Consider the following 19,019-nt stretch of genomic DNA (forward strand, 5'->3'; position numbering starts at 1 on the left):
AAATATATTGAATGCTTAGAAAAAAAAAAGGGCATTTTGATTTTTTAGATGTTAAATATTTGTACAAAAATATCATTACAATTTTAAATAAAGAAAAACATTTAATATACAAAATAACTTTACCTTTAACACTAAAAAAGATAAAACTAGGGGTAAAGGGTATCATGGGAGAAGAATAGTAAGGGAGGTTGTGAATGAGCCAATAAAGAATTGGATGTGTATATTAGTTGGATATTAGTGGAGATCGGTTGTTATTTCTTGAGTCAATGGAACCCTATATATACCCTTTCTTGGGTCGTATAGGTTTTTTTGTTTATTTATTTATCCTGAGTAAGTCATATCTTCCTAACTTGGTAAGATTTCAAATCTTACCGTCGGTTGTTGATTTCAAATCCTATATCGCTATTATGTATGAATATATTATTAACCTTTTTATAAAGAAAGGTCAAATCACTTTTGAAAAAATTATTTTAAATGAAATTTCTATTGATGGTACTTGGAGCCTTGACCTCTTTTTTTTTTTTTAAACTTTATCCCCTTTAGTGCAGGTTGCTCTTTAACTTATCTCTTTTGGTGTAGTTGGTTCTTTAAAATCATTCTTCTTTTAGTTGCATATTGAAAAATTACAAGAGTGAATACCTTCTCATAAGTAATGTTGAGTAATACTCTTGTTAGAAGTATTCAAGAGTCTCTTCAAAATATGACGCGTGCACGTCATGTTGGGGGCTGTGGGCATTTCTTATATCTTTTTGTTAAAATTTTCTTTTAATCATTTTATTTAACTCCTTTCTTTTTTATTTGACTTATTCTTCTTTTACACGTGTCTTTGTTTTGCTACTCGTTGAGGTAGTCTTTCGGAGTTAGGGTAAGTTCTTAAGTGAGAACAGAACTCTTCTGAGTTCTAAGTTCTATTTAAGCTAGGTTTCAATAGGATTTTAAACACGCTAAAAAAATCTCTCTATTCTAATTTCTTTTGTTCTATTGTTTGGTCTGTAACTGGAGTACATCTAAGAGTTTTGGCATCTTCATTATTTTGCTTATAATCGAAGATCTACTTGTTGAATCCTAGGAGGAAAGTTGAACAATCCTGAAACAATGAGCATGTCGATTATTTCCTTTAGGTCAATGTGCATAGCATGTGCCTCGGGGTTTTATTACATCTCTATTTTTGTTTTGGATATTTTCTTCAGCGAAGATCAACGTATTTGCAAGTTACTATTGTTTTACTAGATATATTTCTGCAAAATTATCAAATCCGAGTTAGTTTATTATTTTTTTGGTTTGGTTGCCTCTGATTAATTAGAATTAATTGTTTCCTTATCCTGATTAATTTTTAATAATTATGAGTGCAATTAACCATTTTGAGAAATCCGAACAATTAGATGGCAAAAACTTCAAACCTTGGCGGCATCTGAGCAAAATCCAAGATAACCCTTGGCAGCAACTGAGCAAAATCCAAGATAACCTTTGGCGGAAACTGAGCAAAATCCAAGATAACCCTTGGCGGCAACTGAGCAAAATCCAAGTTAACCCTTGGCGGAAACTGAGCAAAATCCAAGATAACCCTTGGCGGCAACTGAGCAAAATCCAAGTTAACCCTTGGCGGAAACTGAGCAAAACTGGCAGAGGAATGAATGAATTTTGGGAAAGAATGAACGAATTTGGAGAAAACTGATTAGAACGAACCGGAGAACGAATAAATCTGGAAGATAATGAATCTGGAAGAGAAATGATCGATTCCAAGACTGATCGGATCTGAAGAGAACGAAAGAATGCCAGAGATCCAAAATGCTTTTGTTTGAACCTCAAGGATTTATCAAAAAGTTTTAAGACCTGAGTTTTTATTTCTTTTGAACCTCAAGAGTTTTTTTTGAAGAACTGTTATCAAGAGGGTAACCTTAAGTTTGAGGTTTTTAGGATTAACATTGCTCCAAAAACAAAATGTGCCTAGTTTGACAATAAACATGGCATTGAAAATAATTGAACACATCATTAAAAAATGCCCCTGGTATAAGGAGGGAAATTACATAATTTAGAGAAAAAGAAAAATGCCCCTTGTATGAAGGTTTGAAATATTTGATTACCACAAGCGCAATAAAGATCCAACTTTTAATTTTGATTAATTTTATTGAAGATTTTGAGTCAGGCTCAAGAGAACAAAATATTTCCTTTTGAGACTCATCCTAGAATTCACCATTCTCTCCATTGGTTCACTTGGGGAAGTAAGAATTTTCAGATCGATCGTAGATAAGATACTTGTGGCTTCTGAATCTATGCCTGGTTTAAGTTGAGTATTGAACTTGATTATTAGGACTTCTGATATTTCAGCTCGAACCGCTCTCAGCTTGGGATTTTCTTATGTTTTTCTTTGTCGCTCTAACTTTTGCCTAGATCGCCTTTTCAGGTTTTCAATCTATCGAGCTTGCTCTAACTTTTGCCTAGATCGCCTTTTCAGGTTTTCGATCTAGCGAGCTTTTTCTTTTTTCTTGGCTCTGATTGTTGCCAAAGTTGTCCTTTTAGATTTTCAACTTTACGAGCTTGCCTTAATTTTTGCCTAAGTCGCCCTTTTCGGATTTTCAACTTAGCAGGCCTCATCATTTTTTTATCTTTTTCTTTTCATCTGACCTTCTAGAATCGCTGTCTGATCATGTTCTACTACCCTCCTTGACCTTTTCACACGGTACTTAGGAGGACTTTTATAGGTAGGCTTGGGACTAGACATAAAATGAAAGGGATTTTGAGGCTCAAAAACCCAAATGCCCCTTGTGTGGCATTTCTTTTATTTTGCTTTGAATTTTCTTACCTATTTTGAAGATATTTCTTTTTCTTTTTTTCTTTTTAGATTTTTTCTTGTCAGGGAATCTATTTTTTTATTTTGATGTGGTCAGGCCTGATATAACTTCTCAGGTTGCCTACGTACCCCAAATTTTTGGGATCAGACCAAAACGTAGTTCGGATTTTTCCCTCCCTTGGGTTAGGTAATCAGGCTAAGAAATAAAAGGCACAATTTTTCTCTTTTTGAACAGGCTGCAAAGGGGTTGAGAAAGGAGAATAAAGAACTAGGTAATAGGAAAATTGATTCGGCCAAAAATGGCCTCCTTAAATGTAGTACCGTTTGATTTGGTCAAGGTTGGTTGGTTCTGGTAACTCGATTCCGTCATGATCTTGAAGCCTGACAGCTTTTCCTGGTAATATCTCCTTGATGATGTACGGACCTCCCCAATTTGGTTTGAACTTCCCTCTAGGGTCAAAGATAGGTGCCCGATTCTCTTTAAGTACTAAATCCCCGACTTGTAAGTGACGAACCTTGATCTTTTTATCAAATGCACGGGCAACTCTTCTTTGATAAGCTTGCACATGATACAAAGCTCTTAGTCGTTTTTCTTCAATCAAATTCAATTCTTCATACCGCTGGCGAACTCAATCTGTTTCTGACAACTGACTTTCCAACAAGACCCTCAGAGATGGAATTTCCATTTCAACTGGCAAGACTGCTTCCATGCCATACACTAAGGAGTAGGGAGTAGCTCCAGTAGAGGATCGAATTGAAGTTCGATATGCCTATAGTGCAAATGGCAGTTTTTCAGACCAATCTCGATGTGATTGACACATTTTCCTGATGATAGTCTTAAGATTCTTATTAGCTGCTTCGACTGCTCCATTAGTCTGAGGGCGGTAAGGAGATGATTTGTGGTGTGAGATTTTAAACTTTGAACACAAAGTAATAACTTCCGCTTTGAAATGTGACCCGTTATCAGAAATCAGTTCCGAAGGTACCCCATACCGGCTGATGATGTTCGTTTGGATAAATTTTGCAACTCGAGACGCAGTGAGAACATCATAAGAGGCAGCTTCGACCCACTTAGTAAAATAATGGATAGCAACCAAAATGTATTCATGCCCATTTGATGCTTTAGGTGATATTTTACCAATAATGTCAATACCCCAGACTGAGAATGGCCATGGTGAAGTTAGACCAACTAATCGAGAAGGTGGCACATGTATGAGATTTGCATGTATTTGGCATTTGTGGCAGGTCTTGACCATGTGATGACAATCTGTTTCCATCGTAGGCCAGTAGTACCCTTGTCTCATAATTTTCTTAGCTAACATTTTCTCACTCATGTGAGGGCCGCATTCTCCTGAATGTAGTTCAACCATTATCTGTTCAGCTTGATCTTCATCGACGCATGACAAATGAATCCCATCATAAGACCTTTTGTATAAACTTCCTACACACATGATGAATTGAGATGCTAATCTTAGCAAAGCTTGTCGTTCCTTCCTCGATGCTTCTTTTGGGAATTCTTGTTTTTCCAACACCTTTTTAATATCTGTGTACCACGGCTTTCCATCGGGTAGTCGAGTTGTAATATTGATCTGACAACAATATGCAGGTTTGTCTTTGACTTCAACAGTGATCGGCCTCAATTCCATGTCAGGGGGTAAATGGATCATTGAAGATAGAGTGGCTAACGAGTCAGCAAATCTATTATCTTCCCTTGACACGTGTTGGAACAGAATAGCTTCAAACTTACTCACTAAGTTTAACAAATATTCATGATAAGGCTTCAGCTTTTCGTCCCTAGTCTTCCATTCTTCCAATGACTGGTGTATGACCAAGGCTGAATCCCCAAAGACTTCGATTTCTATAATGTCCAGATTCAACGCAGCTTCAAGTCCAGCGATGCATGCCTCATATTCGGCTGTGTTATTGGTGTTAGAGAAGGCTAACTTAATAGCGATCGGAATGTTGCATCCTTCTGGAGAAAATAGGACTGCCCCTATTCCATATCCATTCTGATTGGCGGCTCCATCAAAATACAATTGCCATGTTTGGTTCTGAGGCTCTTCTTCAACATGCAAGATGTTCTCATCTGGGAACTGATCAACGGGCCTTATTCCTTCTGCTACGGGGTGATCTGCCAAGTATTCTACTATAGCTCTCCCCTTGATAGATTTCTGCGTAACGTGCGTGATGTCAAACTCTGATAACAACAATAACCATCGTGCAGTTCTCCCTGTTAGTGCCGGTTTCTCGAAAAGATACTTGAGAGGATCCATCCGAGATAACAAGACAATTGAGTGAGATAGCATATAGTGTCGAAGTCTCTGAGTGGCCCATACTAGTGCCAAGCAAGTTTTTTCCAGGGCGGAATACTTTCGTTCATACTCTAACATCTTCTTACTGATGTAATAGATAACCCTTTCTTTGCGAGTATCCTTGTCATATTGTGCCAGCATGCATCCCATAGCTTCTTCTGTGACTGACAGATAAAGAAGAAGTGGTTCACCCGGTGTGGGTGGAACCAAAATAGGCGGGTTCAATAGATACTCCTTGACTTGGTCGAAGGCCTTTTGACATTGCTCATTCCAAACTGTTGGTTCATTCTTCTTGAGGAGCTTGAAAATAGGTTCGCAGACGTTGGTGAGTTGAGCGATGAATCTACTGACATACTGGATTCTGCCTAAAAAACCTCGAATTTGCTTTTCAGTTTCCGGCGGTGGCATATCTTGGATAGCTTTAATCTTCACAGGGTCTACTTCGATCCCTCTTTGACTGACCACAAATCCCAACAATTTTCCAGAAGTTACTCCAAACACACATTTCTGCGGGTTGAGGCGGAGTTTGTACTTTTGAATTCTTGTGAGAAAATTTTCTAACGCGGCAACGTGCCCCAGTCGTTCTTTGGATTTAACTATCATATCATCTACATAGACTTCGACTTCTTTATGTATCATGTCATGTAGTAACGTCGTGGCTGCTCTTTGATAGGTGGCTCCGACATTCTTCAAACCAAAAGGCATAACCTTGTAGCAAAAGGTTCCCCACTGTGTGATAAATGACGTCTTTTGCATATCCCGAGGATCCATTTTTATCTGATTGTACCCCGAAAAGCTGTCCATAAAGGACAATAAAGCGTGCCCTGCTGTACTATCTACTAGAACATCTATGTGTGGTAAAGGAAAACTATCCTTTGGGCTTGCTTTGTTTAGATCTCTAAAGTCCACACACATCCTGACTTTTCCATCCTTCTTCGGCACTGGGACGACATTGGCAATCCACTCAGGGTATTCTACTACTTCCAAGAATCCAGCGTTAATCTGCTTCGTAACTTCTTCTTTTATTTTCAGAGTCCATTCCGGTTTCATACGTCGAAGTTTCTGTTTAATGGGTCGAGCATCTGGATATAACGGAATCCGATGTTGAACAATGTCTGTGCTTATTCCCGGCATATCCTCATAAGACCACGCGAACACGTCTTTGAACTTTCTGAGCAACTCTACTATCCCTTTGCGTTCATCGGGGGATAATGTGATCCCAATCCGAATCTCTTGAGGATTTTCTTTTGTTCCGAGATTGATAACCTCTACTTCCTCCATTGGAGGTTGAGCCCGACGTTCATTTTCTTGTTCAAGTAATTTAATTATTTCAGAGGGAGGTTCTTCATCAGAAGATTCTCCATCCGAAGTCAGATTATTAGTTAAATTATTATTGCGCTCGGGGTAATCAAGAATTTCTTTCATTTCATTAAAAGAAGATGGGGTAATAGGACTCATTGCCAACTTGACAAACTCACTTAACTTAGCAGCGATAGTGGACTTACTTGACTCAATAGAAACAAATGACTCATCTGGCATATCAGACTGAACAGGACTAAGAGGACTGACAGACCCAGTCTTGACATGCAATACATGACTAATTACATGATAGCTAGAGAGACACCCTACGGCGGGTTTGATTGCAGACTGAGGATTTAGGATCCCTTTCTCAGTTGACAACACCAAGACACTGTGATTTTCAATGAATAACTGGTCGATGTTGAGGGAGTCTAGATTGAACTGCCAGTCTTCAATTTTCTTCTCTTCAGCTTCTGTGCTTGCTTCCTCTTCAGGCCAATCCATACCAAAGAAGATCTCAAACCCCGGCAGACGAGTACCTGTGATGTGGTCAATGAATGACTCGGGGAACCCACAGTAACAGAAATCTTCCCCTTCCTTCACAAAATAGCCATTAAGGGTCTTACGATAAGGTTTCATCTTGATGAGATCCATGGTTCGTCTTTGCCTTTTCGCCATTGCCTTGTCTCGCTTTGTCTTCCAGTATTGGGCCCAATCTTCATTAGTAGGCTTATATCCTAGCCCAAATGTGCCAATGACCTCTTTAATCACTGGTGCCTCTTTAATACCTTGCTGCTTGCGGCCTAAGCCCATACCAGGGAAAAATCTCATTTTCTTGAATATATTGGCCATATTGCAGTTAGAAGTATTTTCCATTGGAAAATATTCTTTCATGGCTTGATCCCATTGGACTGAGCATATTTTCTCAAACTCGAACCCACTGAGTTCTACTCCTTGTTGTTCTGGCTGAATCTCAAGCAGCGGTTCATCCTTAGCTTTAGTACTATTTATGATCCCTACGATTTCAGCATCTCCATGGAGAGTGATCACTAGCCCATCTTTGATAAACTTGACCTTCTGGTGCAGCGTGGAAGGTATGGCTTTGATTTGGTGTAGCCACGGTCTTCCTAATAACAGATTAAAGGAGGACTGGATGTTTATGACCTGAAATTCTACCAGAAATTCAGCTATGCCAGTGGACAATCGAATGTGCAGAATTCCCAGTACGTCCCTTTTAGTGTTATCATAAGCCCCAACCCCTTGATTAGTGGGCTTGAGATTTTCAGTTTTAAACCCAAGGCAAGTGGCGGTCTTCAAAGGGCAAACATTCAATGCACTCCCATTATCGATCAATACCAGAGGTACCCTCATCCCGTTATAGTCAACTGTGATGTGCAATGGCTTAGTGTGGTTTGCTCCTTCCTTTGGGAGATCGGAGTCGGAGAAGGATAAGATATTCTCTACATAAGTCGCCCCTACTATGTTGGCCAGCTAATCTGGAGAAGTGTCAAGGGAGACTTGGACGGTATTTAATGCTTTGAGAACAGCCTCCCTATGGGCAGTGGAAGCCATAAGTAAACCCCAGACTGAGATGTTAGCTCCTGATTTCTTCAGTTGCTTGATCACAGAGTTATCTTCTTCAATATTTTCTGTGATAGGATCTTCTTTTTCTTTTCTTGCCAAGGCTGCCGGATTGTCAACACAAAGTTCTTGTGGCTTAAAAACTCTTCCCCCTCGAGTCATATGTCTAACTTCATCACAGGAGAGAGGATAAGGTTCATCTTCTTCAGTCAGCACGTATGGATCTTCATCTGTTAAAGGTACATGGCTTTTTAAGTTCATCTGGGCCAACAGGTAACTGGTGAATGTGGGGCTACTGTATCGAGGCGGGGATAAACAATACGTATCATCTGAGGTTAAATCGAATGGTTCGTAGTTTGTGGTGAAAACCTCATCAGTGAAGGCTATCCCGGCAAGGGGGTAACTAGGCGATTTGACTTGAATAGGATGGATGAGAGAGACTGGATCGAATGGCAATGGTGCGTGAGAAACCATGTTCAGAGTTGGTGGAGGTTGATAGGTAGGTAGTGGATTAGTGGTGACATTTGGTGGACTAGGGATTGTGACCTTTTTGTTATCAATCAGGTTTTGAATGGCATGGCGCAATGTGATACATCGATCTGTGTGATGGCCAGGATTTTGATGAAATTCATAGAATAAGTTGGGATTGTGTCCGGCTGGCAAGGGATTTGGTAGAGGTCGGGGTTGAATCGGGGTAAGCAACCCTTTTTTCAATAGTTTTTGCAAAGCTACGGTAAGGTCATCCCTAAATTGGTAAATTGACGTGGAGTTCGAGGTTGACTTGGGTGAACCTGGTTATTAGTCCGGGCTGGGGGTTGAGCTGGGGTAGATGATGTGTTGGCTATGTAGACATGGTTAGTACTAGGTTTAGAAATATAGGGTTTCTTAAGCTTGTTATCCGAGGGGTTAGAAAGAACCCCAGAGGCAAAAGCGTCCTCAAGTTGGCTCCCGGCTTGTAACAAAGACTCGAAAGTAGGGAGATATTGGGCCACTAGGTGTTGAGCATATCCTTGTGAGAGGTTCTTTAAGATAATTGCTACTTGTTCCTTCTCTGAAGGTCTATCCCACATTTGGGCAGCCTTGGCCCTCCAGCGACCAATAAAATCAGTGAATGTCTCCCCATTCTTCTGCTTAGTTGCTTCCAACTCTCTTCTTGAAGTCTCAATCTCGGTACTGTACTTATATTGATGCCAGAAAGCCTTTGACATATTCTCCCAGGTGCCCACAGTAACTGGATCCTGAGACATTAGCCAACGTAGTGCTGACCCTGATAAAGTCCTCTGAAACAACAACGTCATATGTTCGTCACTAAGCCCCATAGTGCGCATGTTAGTAACATATACCTTAAGATGTGTTTTTGCACACCCTATACCACTAAACTTGTCCATTTCTGGCATCACGAACTTCTCGGGTAGATGGATTCTAGGGATGCGGTTCAGAGCTTCAATACCTGCTGCAATTTCATCGATGCCCTTTATACTTTTCATAGCCGACTCTAACTGAGACATTCTGTTAGCTAACATCGGATTTTCATTGACATATTCTTCATCTCCGTCGAGTTCGAAGACTTCATGTGGACGTCTCTCTTCTACTTTCTTTCCTTTTGGATCATTTAAGGGATTGCCTGTTGATTCCGAGGTCTGTTCTAGCACTTCCACTTTGCCCTTTATACTGGTGATATCATTGGCAAAGGCTGCCAAGATCTTACGGATCTCTGTAAGTTCAGATTCTAAAGCCATCTCTGCTTGTTGACTTGGTACCGTAGCTCGTTCTAACCGACTGGACTTACGACTCCAACTAGGAGGTGGACGCTTGAGTTTGGGCGCAATGATAATCCTATATGACCCCATCAAAGGTAAATTTAGTCAATTTCAGTATTACCCTCTTGACAACATTTTAAGGAATCTTTTCATTGAGGTTTGTGCACCAATCCATTAATTAATCCATTCACATAATGAACATTCAAAGAAGAAATCAATATTTATTTGAAAGAAAAAATAGCTTTATTGAAAACGATTGACAAATAAATGTTTTCATTAAAAACATCTTTCAACAAATTTGACTTGAACTACTTTTACATGGACGCTTGGCTTTGTCTTGACGGTCATCAGGATTGCTGTCAGGCTTGACCCTCTTGGCTCTAACAACTGGCTCTTTGAATTCTGCTGGTCTGTCTGGATACCCTAACGTGCGCTTGTTCCAGGCTTTCTCAATGAGGTGTACTAACCTTTCAATCAATGGCTCGGGGGGAAAGAAAGCTTTGTGCTGAGGTAAAGATAACTCTGTAGGCACGTCGTATTGTTCTGGGATCAGATTAGGATGGTAAAAAGATGTTTCTTCTAAACCAATCAGACGGACATAGTATGATCCTTTGGTTCCTAGAACAGGGGGATCAGTCATCAACCAAGGGCACCTAAAACCAATATGACAGGCAAGGCGAGAGTCTAACCATTTGCTCTGACGCACTAACAGGTTTCTCTTGAAAAAATGATCTGGCCCATATTCGAGGTTTGAAGGAACCTCTACGATTTTGAGACGGTCACAAAGCCACATATAGAGTAGGTAGGGGCTTCCTTTGAAGCTTTCCCGCTCACCATTTTTTATGGCATCTAAGCCTGAGAAGGTTTCAGCTAGGATGAGAGGTACTGGGTTGGCTTTCCTTGAGAGCTGAGAGGCTATATCTATGAAGGACTCAGGGATAGTTTGGCCATCACTATTGGAGGTCAGTATGTATTGAGCTAGGATTCCTAAGCATAATCGATAATCTCTAGTGGCTCGTCAGGCTTCGGGTTTTACATTGATAGGGTGACTACGGGAGCGATACGGGCCCAGTAAAGGTACTAAGTTCAATCTCCCGTCATTGACTAAGACCTTGACTTCTTCCTTGGAAATGTTTAGCCCTGTGACGAGTTCACCAGAATATCCGGTCTTCAATGAGGGCCTGACTAGAGGTCCTGAAGTGGATATCCTCATGATGCCGCAATAATCCTCGTGAGTGGGGCACAAATGCATATACCCCATATGGAATATATGAAGGTGGGGGTTCCATCGCTTAGCCATAGCATGTAAGAGGTTCCAGTCTATCTCAAACTCATGGAAGTAAAGAGCACTCCTCAACATAAATCTCCCAAAATTGATCTTCTCTACAGGGTGCATTCCTATGACGGTTGTTTTGACTAACTGTTCGATTGGGTTGTCGCCTGCGACTAGCATCCTGATTTGACACAAAAGGGTATTTTAGTACTCTTCCAATGGTCCATGTAAAAGATCAATTTTTTTTATTTTCTTTTGAAAAATCTTATTCTTATGGAAAATATTTTCTGGAAAATATTTTTTTTTTTGAAAACATTTCTTCTAAAGAACATTTCTTTTTTGGAAAATAATCTTTTCTGAAAAATATTTTTTCTGGAAAATATTTCTTCTAAAGAACATTTCTTTTTGGAAAATAATCTTTTCTGGAAAATATTCTTTTTGTAAACTATTTGTCTTCTTTTGCAAATTTGATTTCCATTTTCAATTTAAATGGCTCGGCCCACCATGATTGTTGGATCGGGATGGACTAGGTCATTATTGTAAAAGAATGGATTCTTTATTGGGTCGGTGCATCCATTTTAATTTTCAAAAACAACATTTGATCCTTGAGGACAATCATACACTCTGATCTACACCATTCACAACACTCACATACATTCATCAATCAACAGGTTCCAATCAATAAACAACCCGGGAACACCCACGATAAGTTCGAGTCGTGACCTACTGGAAAGGTTTCTAGACTCTAAGCTTACTACGTGCAATGCATTTTTATCTGGCCACCCTTGCCCAAGCACACCTATATACCTTTCGATACGTGGTGACTTGGTTTGATATACCGTATAGGTGATAATCTAAAACCTCAATTCACTTCTCTGAAGCCAAAAACAGCTAGTTTGATCTCTAGTTGAGAGGTGACGCACAATGCTGAGCAAGGGCCCACTTAAATACCTCTCGTCTAGAATAGACGTAGTCTATCCCCCTCGTACAGTAGGGTACAACGGGGCAATATCTGCTTAGGCACCGGTTTTGACCAAGAAGTGCAATTGATATACTTAGATTATCTTTTATACCTATGGGTACGAGTCAAGAGTTGTAGCTTTCATAAATGGTTTGGCATCCCACGAGGGGACCGACCACGTACTAGTACTACGTTGGCAATCGGGACATGTGACTGTGTGGCTCACAATAGGTCAAAGGCTCAGGTCGCTCCAGCCTGGGTGCATCAATATATCTCTCAGAATCACCTGATCAGACGGTATTAATGCCCCCAGTTTGATATACCCTAAGGTACGTGACTGGAGTTGTGGGTTTCATGAATGACGTCGCATCTCCGAAGAGACCGGGCCACGCACTAGTGCCACGTAGGCTAAATGAGACGTGTAAGTGAGTAAAACAGTAAACGTGCATGTGGTGTATGCAAAGCAGGGTGGGGTGTGCCTGGGATTTTTTAAAAAAATGGGCCCATGGGCCTGATCATACCATCATACATCAGATTACGTGAACATTTAATCAAGATCGACACCATTCAACTCATATGAACATTTAATCAAGGTCGGCATCATTCCAATCACATGAATATTTAATCACGATCAACATTATGATCAATATCAAACGTATATTTCAAGCAAGATCATGGCATGTTAGAAGGGCGATTAACATAAACTAATAATATGGTCCGATTTAAGATCCAAACATGCACATCACCTTCATATATCAATCATGGTAAATTAATAAATATGGTATGTGGCAATCAATTAAACCCGATCATTGCAATAGGTACAATTTGATAATTTTTATAGCCCAGTCAAGAGTATTTTAGGGCGACCTTAGACAAATTAGGATTACAAAAGGATATTGATTTGAGAATGAGATGATAATTATCGAGATGAGAAATTGTGATGATCTTTAGCAAATCGAAAAAGAGGACAAGAAAAGAAAATAAATAACTAAAACAAAATGTTTTAGAAAACAAACCAACTTTTATCAAGTAATGAACGTCATTTTTTTTTTTAATTTTTTATATAAAAAAAACTTAAAAGAACACATTTTTTTTTTAAATGACACAAAACCACCAATATTTGCCATGCCAAATAAATCTCGATGATGTATTGGTGTGACAAAGAAAAATCCCCTAGTGGCCACATATAAGTTGTTAGTAGTCTTTCCCTTGCCTGTTATTATTATTATTATTTTTTTTTAAATATATATATATTTTTTTAAAAATTTTGGAACCAGTGAACAACTCAAGGGGCAATTTGTTCTGCTCTGTCTAGACTGGATGAACTCAAAGTCCCAAACTGAATCGTTGAAAAGTCATTGAGTTCTCTCTTTCGATCTGCTTCTTAGTTTCCAATTCAAAATCTCGAATTGTTCTATCCATTTTTCTGACTCAGTTTACTAAGAGGAGATTACAAAACCGGAATTAAAACAGAGAAATAAGAATTTTAATTTTCTCTCTAAAAGGTTTGGCGAATGTGGTAACTATGAAGTTTGCCATTTTCCATTCTTTCTCTATCTCTTTAAGAGTTTTAAGGATCACGATCAGATCGAGATGAAACCTTAATTGGGCCGGGCTGGTCCTGAATTTTGTTTTTTTTTTTTTTTTTCTTCGGCCGTTCCCAAAGGCTCCCTACCGATTGAATCAGCAAAACTCTGCACTCAAAACAGCCCCAAAAGGCATGGATTCTCACGAAAATAAACCATCAAGGTTGATTAGGTTCAACGCTACAGGTTTCGCGCCTCTAAATCAGATGAGATCGGAAGCTTTCTTCGAGTATTAACGGCCTTGAAATCGATTAGAAGGAAGGTTCGATCGGCTTGAAAGAGCAGGCCGATTGGGTTCTGTTCAAGACGCCATAAACATAGCTGAAAACCGTTAAAAATGGAAGGTTCGACTGAGCTAAGCCGATCGGCCTCTGTTGAAACAGCGAAGAACACGATTGGAAACCGATTAAGAAGAGGGTGCGAGGTCGAGAGCAAGATCAAACGTCCAAGCTTCGCAAAACGAAAATATGGGTTTGGGGAGGATTGAAATTCGCAAGTTTTGACAGCGCTTTGGAGAAGAAGATGGGTTTTTTTTTTTAAAAACTATTTAAAAAAGGGTGAAAAAATAAATAAGCAAAAGGTTTTTCCTACTAACAGCACCCCAAAATCATTAGTGGATTTACTAAACACACACCATCAAGAGTTTCTGCCGGCAGAAATTCCAAAAAAAAAAAAAAAATTTAAATTTTTTTGAAATCCTATATGCTGTCAATGGACAGCATGTCTTGGTCACTAAAGAAAATTGAACACCTATGGAATAAATGAAAAATAACCAACTAATCAAAACAAAATTTCTTTTAAAAAAAAAAAAACGTCATCAAATAACACATCAAACACGTTTCCTTAAAAAAAACAATCTTTTGTTATCCAAAAACGGGTCGACATCCCCCCAAGAGGAAGAATAAAAAAAAAATCATTTTTCATTTCATCATTCTATCCTCAATGATCATCATTCCACCCTCAACACAATTATCCGTTAACATTTGATATCATTATTTAAAGTCACCCTAAATGACTCTCGATTGAACTATGCTAGAATGACATATTCAAAGTTGAACCGAAATTAATGATTAAACCCACCAATATAAAAAAAATGATAAACGAGCAATAAAAAACAAACTAACTAAAAATTAAATAGAATCAACTAAAAATAAAAACTAGGTCATTGGCAATGTTCCCATACTCGGGGTTTTTCAAGTTTGATCCTCAATGTCCCCAGTGGAGTCGCCACTGAAAGCGCCCTCTATCCGCGGGGTGCGCGTATCCGCTTTTGACCCTTGAGGTTTGGGAGTTGCCACCTAGTTATTACGGTCTAGGAACCAAATTGACCCTACAATGGATAAAAAGAACTAATCTACTATAGAAATCTGAATCCGGAGATCATGTTACGGGGTTGGAAGGTGTTAGGCACCAACCCCGCCCGGCCAATGCCGGTCTCTACTTATCCCAAATAGATCTACATTGCTAATGATAAACCTAGATTAAAAAAAAATTTACCTTTGATATGCAAAAGTGTTATTCCCTCAGATCTGGTGAGAATGGCTCCTTGTACCGTATTCCTTACTTCGTTCTATCTCCGGATCTGATTCCTGATCTCCGAGGTAAGGTATCTCCTTCTTGGATCTGGGTGCTTCGAATTTATTATGGATTTTTGGGATGTTTTTGGGTGTTTTTTAGGCTAAAATCGGAGTAGGGGTGTTAGGGAAGGAGTTGGGGCTCCAAAATTAGGGTTTTGGGGAGGCTATGGAGGCTTCTTTACCTACTTTTCCTAGGGTTTTTTCTTTGATACGAAAATAGGGTGTGGAGGCTCCTATTTATAAAGTTTTTAGAAGCATTAGGGTTTGATTAGGGTTTTTCTTTTAGGGTTTCAATTAGGATTTTGACTTAGTCTTTAGGGTTTTAAGGTTTTGACTTTAGTCTTATGAGATTGACTTGATTAGTTTAGATTAGGGTTTTGATTTAGGGTTTTGACCTTAGTCTTATGAGATTGACTTGATTAGTTTAGATTAGGGTTTTGATTTAGGGTTTTGACCTTAGTCTTATTTGATTGACTTTAATATCTTGACTTTAGTCTTTCTTGATTGACTTTAAATTTTTGGAGAACCCCCCTCTATTATATCTTTGATTCTTTGGACCCCCAAATGGAGGGGTCCTTAAAGAAATATCTTGCGAACCATCAACAATTTTTCTTGAAAGCCTGATTAATCAATTTTTTGGTTTAAATTTTATAATTAATTTTATTAATGTTTCACTTTACATTATTTAATGATTTATTTATTAATTTTGAAAATTTTAATTATTAAAATTATGAAATTACCATTTTGCCCTCGGAGAGGATTTTTTTTACATTTTAAGTCGTTTTTCAATGTTCCAAGATGTTTTGGAATCAGTTTTTCGTAAGGAATTCAATGAGAATGTTGGGTTTTGTCATTTATGAATTTTTTTGTATGAAATGGTCGTGAACTTTATGAGGGGTATTTTCGTAATTTTGTCAAATTTTGTGAAAATTGGCGAAGTGGTTTACTTGGTTTCGATTTGTTGTTTTATGTGTTTGAGTGGATTTTCCTAAGCGTAATGCAGGCTCTAGGGTTGTTTTGACGTTAGGGGTATTTTGGTAATTTAGTTATTTTTAGTGATTTTTATCGTGAAGCTTCTTTTTGGTTTGCAAGATGATGATTTCTATGTTTCTAGGGTCGTATTTTCCTAGTGTAGCGTGGTTTCTAAGTTTTGTCAGTTCGAGATACCTCATCCGGATTTCTGAAACATATCTGGTAATAAAATGAAGCATTGGAATAAACATCCATCATTGGGAACCTTTGCGATCGGGTTGACGATTTGATTAATCAGGCGGATGCAAAAATGGGGTGTCTACACCCAAGTCCATGAACAAAGTCCATATCCTAATCAAGCCAAATCACCCTAAGACCTTAATCCAAAGTCCATAACCCTAGTGCCCATTATCCATAAACCAAGTCCATCCTTTAACCCAATGTCCATAGCCCAAATCTATCTCCTAAGCCCATTTTCTCACACCCCCTAAAGGATGACACATGTGGATCTTTCATAAGCCCCCAATACCTAATGCTTAATCTAATTGGAGAGTCAACTCCCCCTTATGAAAATCCAAGAATACATTTATTAAAAAGTATAGTTAAACCAAAAAGGTTATTTTGTCTTTTGTAATAATCCATAAAGTTGAAAGACCTTCCAATCATACCCTCAAAAAGTGAAAATCTTCAAGTACATACATGGAGCTCTCTCATTAGCCCATTTGAAAAACATACATCCACTCTTACTTTATGAATTATTTACAAATGAACTAATGTCTATTTTTCACCTGCCACTTCACCTTTACACATGTCACTCTCCTATTCATCCTTCCAAAATTATTTTTTGTTCTCTCACTTCTATTTACCAAAAAATCAAAGATCAAATAATGAATTTTAGGTTTTTTCACAAATGTCAATTTTACCTTCATACAATGAAAAATTCAAAAGAAATAACCTAAACATCATGTCCATTTTTTTCATTTTTAGAGTTGGACCACTTTATTCTCAAAAGTTCTTTAAAAATTCTATAAATAACCCCACTTCTATGAACAATTCATGCTCTCAAGCCCCCATTTCACTATCCCAACATCTATCCAAATTTTTACACACTTGAGCTTTTTCTTAACCCAAACTTATACTCAAGAACTTTTATCCACCTCTCAACCTTCAATCAACAAACTCCCCCCTCTCTAACCATCTACTCTTAACCCATGCACTCAACTCTCAAGGCCCCTCAAGACTCGGGTTCAATTGAGAAAACTCAAGAGACAAGGTGGGTGTAGTTTAGGTTTATTTTTCAAATTGCATCTTCTACTTCTAACACTCCCCTTATTTTTATTTTAGAGATCCCTTATGATGTAATGTACACCATCTCCCATCTCTGATTGGTTGGACTAAGGTTCGATCGAAAGGATGAGGGTTGAAACATTCTTTCTCATTTTACTATATATCCCATGTATCATGTTGTACACAATGTACACACTCGTATATGCATGACAATGATGAAGAAATGTGTTACCTTCTTGATGAGGTGAAACACTAAGTTTCTAGGCATGCATACATGCATCAAGGTTGTGGCCTCAAGGGAACTCTATCATGGAGTCTCTCTAATAGTTCAAAACCAACATTCATATCCATAAAAACAATGTGACTACATGGGTCATCCTTTTCCATAGGATGCCCCTAATGTCACATAAAACTCAAAACCCTTTGTTTAAGGGAACATTTCACTCAATGCACAAACCATCCCTAGCATGCATTCTCATGCATTTTTATTTACTGTGTTAAGTTTTACAAAAAGAATAGCCAAGCAAGACAATCACCTTTTGTGAAGAGGATGGAGTGCCTAATACCTACCCCATCTTCTAATCAGACCTCCTTACCTATATCTTAGGTAAATCTTGTCCTTTCCAACAAATGAGAATCACTATAATGTCACAAATCAATTTTAAAAATTATTTCGGGTGCCCATTCACACCTATTTCTAAAAAAGAATGGTGACGACTCCAAATATCGTAGCATTGAGATTCCATGATGAACATCTCATGTCTACACTTATAATCTAAAATCTACTTGTTGAATCTTAGGAGGAACGTTGAACAACCCTGAAGTACTCGAGCGGGGCAATTATTTCCTTTAGGTTAACGTGCACAGCACGTGTCTCGGGGTATTACTACATTTCTATTTTTGTTTTGGTATTTTCTTCAGTAAAGATCAATGTATTTATAGCTTACTATTGTTTTACTGGATATATTTCTGTGAACTCTTCAAATCCGCATCACTTTATTATTTTTCTGATTTGGTTAATCAATTTTGGTTGACTCTGATTAATACGAATTAATTGTTTCCTTATCCGGATTCTAACATATATATTATATTTGAATGAATGTTGGCAGGAAAGGTCTTGACACATAATTGTAGCTCTATTATGTTTGTACGCATTATCTTACGAATTTTCCATCTTATGAACCTAGTTATAAAGGATCTTAGTGTCATATTATATGGATGGGAATATATTCGAGTATTGACGTATAATAGCTATGACTTGCATTAATGGTTTTAGACTTCGTATTATGATGATCATTTTTTATAGGATTTGTAGGAACCAAACAAATCGCTCATTGCTCATTGGGATTAGTAAAGTTTTAAAATCAAGGCATTTAGATCCAATTCAACTCGATCCAAACCCATATATCTATAAGGTTCAAATACCTATCGGGTCCGACCCAACAAAAACTCATACCTCAACTAGTTCGGCTACAAAGGGATCCAACCCTTTCAATCTTTTTTTATAAGGTGGTTCAGCCTCCTAAGGATTTGACCCTTTCAATCATTATATAAGGTGGTTTGACCTCTTTAGGAGCAAACCCCTTCACTCAATATAAGGTGGTTTAGCCTCTTTTAGGA

The sequence above is a fragment of the Akebia trifoliata genome, chromosome 6, assembly GCF_017979445.1.
Source record: "Akebia trifoliata isolate Shusen 1 chromosome 6, ASM1797944v1, whole genome shotgun sequence".
Taxonomy (NCBI): Eukaryota; Viridiplantae; Streptophyta; class Magnoliopsida; order Ranunculales; family Lardizabalaceae; genus Akebia; species Akebia trifoliata.